Source organism: Thunnus maccoyii, chromosome 14 (assembly GCF_910596095.1).
Source record: "Thunnus maccoyii chromosome 14, fThuMac1.1, whole genome shotgun sequence".
In the NCBI taxonomy this organism is placed as follows: Eukaryota; Metazoa; Chordata; class Actinopteri; order Scombriformes; family Scombridae; genus Thunnus; species Thunnus maccoyii.
In genome coordinates, this window is record NC_056546.1 from 25,774,417 (window position 1) to 25,780,512 (window position 6,096).

The window sequence follows — 6,096 nt, forward strand, 5'->3', positions numbered from 1 at the left end:
AAGCTTACTTATTAGTAAATCAGAAGCACATACGTACCCCACACATGATCCTGTATATGGAAAGGCTGGAATTGTGCATAATGAACTGTCTCAAGGATTATACACAGATACTATATTGGTCTACAGCTGGTCAGTGAGGTGGCTCATTGAACTGTGGTCTCACAGCCTGAGGGTCCAGTGTTTGAACCTGACAGACATGAGTCATTGAGTCATTTCAGTGTGGAGTGTGTATTTTCTCACCAGTTGGTTTCCTCTCAAAGTCCAAAGACATGCAGATCAAATGAATCAAAAACTGCAAATGCTGGAATTACAGCTTTGTTGCTTAATGTATGAATATTTCAGCCCAGCAGTTTATCACTAACTATAGCCTACAATTAAATAAACCAAACATAGTAAAAACAAACTTAGAGGCAGCAATAGTGGCAGTTTCATTTATTTGTAAATTTTGAATGTATATGGCAACAAATAGCCGCTGTTTGTAAGATTTATGTCAATGTATGACAAAGAAACCAATATGTTTAAATTAATAAATAAGAATAGAGAAAAAATAGTTACCTTTTAAGTTCCTTTAAGAAAATCTTTACATTTCCTACCTAGAGCACTTTTTAGCTGCTGCTTTGTTTAAATATTAGTATCACAGGCATTATATTCCAGTGATTTTTATATGAATTCTTTTTATTTGATATTTCACCGGATTATAGAGCTAGCTAAACAAATGTATCAGCTGAAATAAGATCACCACGAGATGAAACAGCATTTCACTAAAAATAAAAACAGCAGCTATACACAAAGGTGCAGCATGTAGAAAAAAAGTGGGACTGTCTGCAACGATGAGCCTCCCAAGTCTTGGGATCTTTTTAGAACATTCCCAGTGAGACACTTGTTACAGTCTTAGCGTTCATCCTCTGCACACCTTTCATCACTATATGACTGAAATTCGAAGAGACTGTTTAACTTAGCGTGAAAAGGTCCAAAGCACATGATTTACACAGAAGCCTCTCAGAGATGGCAGATTCCTAAACTACATCCTCTCAGCTGAACCATCAGTTTGTATAATGTGTATATACTGTATGGATGTGTATGGTTGCATGTTTACCTTCCACTATCAGTGCAATAAGCAATCAATTCATTGTGCACACCACAAGTCTCCACTAAGTTAACACTAGTGCTTAGTCACGACAGTGTGTCGTGTTGAACCAGATGACAGCACATGTGACTCAAAATGTATCTGCCCACATCCCATATGACCAGTTCAATGTTTGCTCCCAGTATACCCGACTGAAAAATCATCCTTCATTTGTTTCCATATTATTTGTCAACCCCAGCACAGCACAGCACAGTACAGTCATCATGGTGAGCAAGATGACATACACACAAATAAAGCACTGCGTTAGAAATGATCAGTATCAGCTCATGCTTGCAGTGACCAATCATATTCAAACAAATCATGTCAAATGAAGACAATCAGGTGGTGTTTCTGATCTGACACGCTGTCTGTTTCACTCCTCTGATCATGTTCATGCTGTATGAGGCGTTTCTTCTCAGCCACCCCTGCTACTCTTGTTCTAGTTTATTACCGTATATGGTGATAGCATCTCTCTCGATATCTGCACTGCTTCCTCAAATGAACTTGTGAGCACCTCAAGAAGCTGAGCTGAGAATACGTAATCATTTAATAAAATAAATGGTTGTGAAGCCATTGCTTAGAGTGTTTCTGACAGACATAACACACAGAAAGATGCCCCTTGGCTCTGGCAGTACAGGTTTGGCACTCCTTTTGGTAAATTATTAATCACACTTTTATAATATCTATAAACAATACATGGCACAAAAGGTTGTTGGAGCTTCAGTGTGTCAATACAATCAATCAATACCAAGAACAATCAAGTCATCAATCAAATCGACTATGTTAAAAGTTATAAATATTTATGGACATTTTCTTGGCTCATTTTAGTAAACGGAGGCCATGCTAGATTTTTACATTTCGTTCTTAATAATTAACCTCAGGAAATAATGCAGGATTTGGTGTTTGAATCATTTATTGTTTGATTGATAGTAACACTGCAATATACTCTCTTACCTGCATTGATGACAGCTTTGTTAATGTCTGTATGTCTTTTGCAGTTATATAATTTAGTTTTTTATACCTGCTGCTAAACAATTTTCCCACTGGACAGAAATGCAGACGAAATTTATACTCAATTTTAGATACAGAGAGAGTTTCAACCATGAGAGTTTTCCTTGCCTTATCTGTGTGTACTGAGTTTTTATCTTGCAGTCTGGATTGGCATGCAAAATATACTGTAGTCTTGTGGACATCAAGTGTTAGCAGTTAGCATGAGGCTCAGTAACATACATTACACTGGAAAATTTGACGTGAAACAACTGGCACTTTCTTTGATGTGCAGCAGTTAGCTGAACAAAGACCTTCCTGTCCATCAATGTAATACTTTACTCCAATGTCCACATGATATCACTGGAAGTGTCTTAGTCATGTGTGCATCAAATTTAGATATTCAACACAAGATGAGACCCCATCCTGCTGACTGTGTTGTGCTTGAAAGGAAAGGTGGTATCTACCCACAATATTAAATCAAGCCACTAAAGACATGCCTGTAAAAAAGACCAAATTGCCAATGTCTTAGACAAAGTGGAGGCCAACCAATTAGCTACTTTTATGGTGTTTGCATGGTTTTCATAGTCCATAGCCATGCTGAAGTGTCCTTGAGCAAAACAAAAAATTCCTCAAATCCAGGGATACTGTACTAGAGCTGATCTTGATATCTGTCTCCCACATGCAGAAGAGAAAAGAACAGAAAATTCTGCCTTTGCTTCAAATTTCATCCGTTTTGAAGCAGGCCAGCGTAAAAGGCAAATGATTACAATCTGCTCTTCTGATTGAACTAAAAATAAAAACAACAAACATAATAATGGATTGATGCTGTGGTATATTATTTGCATGGTGCAAAGTGTGGCCGACATCAGACACACTGCATACTCATGAGAGATGTAGGGATAAAAATAGTAAAGTGACAAGAACGAGGAATCTTGATTAAAACTGTGGATTTATTAAGTAATTCACTGCTCAATAGCATGTACAGAGATCCCATACTTGCATATATTACATCGCATTATGTTCTATAAAAAGGGACAGGCAGCAATGTGCAACTAAACAGTATTTGGAGTCTTTCACACGGCTTTTTCCAAACTCCAGATCATTATCATGCACTCTGTGCCAGTGACTCTAGCCCTCAACCCAAATTTATGAGGTGCTGCACTGACATGGAGCTCTGAGGTTTGTTGGTCTCTTGCCTGGATGATAAATTCAGTTGGAAGAGTCAAGTTGATTTCACATTTTTTTCTCTTTTGCTAATGTTGGAAGCTACCGTGTCCTTTTGAATTCCCAACTCTTACTACATCTTCTCTCTTCCCTGACCTGCTTCCTCACTCTTGTGTTTCCCAATTTTACAAACTTTTTGGGACTTCAAGTCTAATCTTTCACAATCTATCAATTTTTAGGCATATTTTTAAAAAGACTTATTTTTTACATTTTTTTTTTTTTTTTTTACCATATATCACTGATGACACCCAAGGTGTAGATGACAAAAACATTGCAACAGTATCTTATTTTTTGTGCATGGCACAACCTGTCGCTACTCTTAAGGTATTATTTATTATGATGGCTATTAAGGACTAATTCTAAAATTACTATTCACATAATACACAGAGTGGGAGTCCTAAAAATCACTTGAAAGTTGTGTATTGTTTGTTATTAAGCGCTGCAGCAAAACAAGCACGCATTTAGAGCTGAGCTGAGACTTGGATAAAATGACACTTGGTTAGCAAATACCACTTTAAAAGTATGAAGGGAATAATAACTCATATAACTAATAATAAAACAGCAGTGTGGGAGTGTTGAGAAACTTACCCAGTAAATCTTAATTTGATGTTGATGCAATTTTGTTTCCATCCTGCTGCCACAAGATGGCAACCCTGCCTTTGTCACCACATGAACAACTTCTAGATACTGTACGTCAAACTTCATATAATACACTCAAAACAGACCTCATTCACTTCATGCACTTTTTATTTGGACCTTCTCTGTATTTAGTCTAGTTTGAATATAAAATATTACTTTTCATCTACAACAATAAAAAAAAACATGTTCTGTAACTGCTGGACACTGTCACCAGTAATGTTGGCAAGAAACTCCATCAGTTTTTCGCTTGTTTCTAATCTCCAATTACAACACAAGACCTGCTTCCTCATTCAGAAATATGTATGGATACATTATGTGCCATAGCCAGAAATAAGTAAGCAAACTGGAAATTAACAACTTTCTTACCGTAATTTGAGATGAGATTAGATCATAAAGCAAAAGACAGTAAGAATTAAAATGGTACAAGTAATAATAAAGTAATAAACTAGTCAAACCATGTAGTCTTAGAAAGGCAGAACACTGTGCGTGTCAGCGGATTGTCAACAGAATCAATGTCTTCATACAACTATAGTTGCTATAAAGGTTTATTTCTGTAGACATATACTCATACTGTATGAGTATGATTTTAAGGTACTTAAGTTAAAGAATGATCTGAACATGTCTTCCACTACTGAACACCTCACAAAATGATCCTGCTCTACTTTTCTTAGCCACTTTACAAAGAATTAAAATATGAACCACTGAACATCCTACCAAACCGCCGCATATATCCGTCTAGTCAATATCACGTCTGATCTTGTATCCAAATCTATTTCTGTACTGAGTGACTGTGCGGGCCCAAATGCTGTCTGTCAACACTTATGATTTGTTTTAGTTTATGTGGATGTAAGACTAGTTGCTTGCGGCAATGAATTAAAGTTTTTATTAAGCAAATTTACTATACACTTTACCTGTGATTGACACCTTAGCTGAAACTGTTGAAATATCCAGGTAGAATAAACACAACACTAACAATTTGCAAATAGTATGTGCAAGTAGCCTAGTTTTACATAAATGTAAATAATTTGTATTTTAAAAAAACAGGGGTGGAGGTTGGAACAATTCAGCTTAAGGTGCATTTCTCATGCTTAGAAGAGCTGGTGTGAGTGAATAATATTATCATCAGACCTTTCATTTTCAGGTTCAACTGTATCACAGTAGTAAGTCAACTTATCCTTATGGTGGACTGCTTACAGATGACACAGCATAGACCTGGGAGGAGATGTCCATGTTGACTAAAATAGTGTGAATCACTCCTGGCAGACGAAGAATCAGTGCTAATGCAATTCTCTTTCATTTCCTTTCATAAGCACAAATTAGATCAGCATCTCGGAGATGTAAAAGCTAATGTGTTCAGACTGCTGGTGATTTCCCTTGAATTCAACCTCAGCTCCGGCTAACTACTACATTACTCACACCACTTCCCCTTCCCATTACGCCTTGTGTCATGTGCTCATGAATGATCTGACTCCAGGAGATGACCTCATGTGTGGGTGCGAGTGACTGAATGCTCCTTTGAGACATTTTAATTGTTCTGAGATTCACTTTGGTACAAGCTATGGCACATAGTCACTGGTCTGGTCTACATAAAGCCACATCTGATTCAACGCTTGAGGCCTTAAGAGGGTGGCCGTAACAAGTGTTTCACTTTATTTCACTCACTGTAGGGTCAATCGTTTTTGCCATCCCTTCATTTCCACAAAAAAAAAAGCCCTTTTTACTTTATGAATGAATAAATGACTTTGTTCTGTATTGTAAAGTTAATTGACATTTTGCCAGATTAACCTGCTAGGAGGCCTCATGGCAAAAATGAGCTTCTTGCCCCCCCACCCAACCATCCGGTCCTCCCACTGTCTGTGCAATGTGTGCAGTTTTTCTATGCTGGACAACCATCTGGCCCCAGATTTGCTGTGTGGTAATTTGATTAAATAGAAATATATTTAGGAATAATTAAGATAGAAGCACAAAACTGAAATAATGTCTTGACACAAGATTTTGAAACAGTGCCTGAAGATAATAAAGTACGACCAACCTTAAGGCCCTTAACACATCAGTTATAATTGTGCAGTTGTGGTACTTTTGGTATGATGAAGGCATATTAGTGAGAGAAATATGAT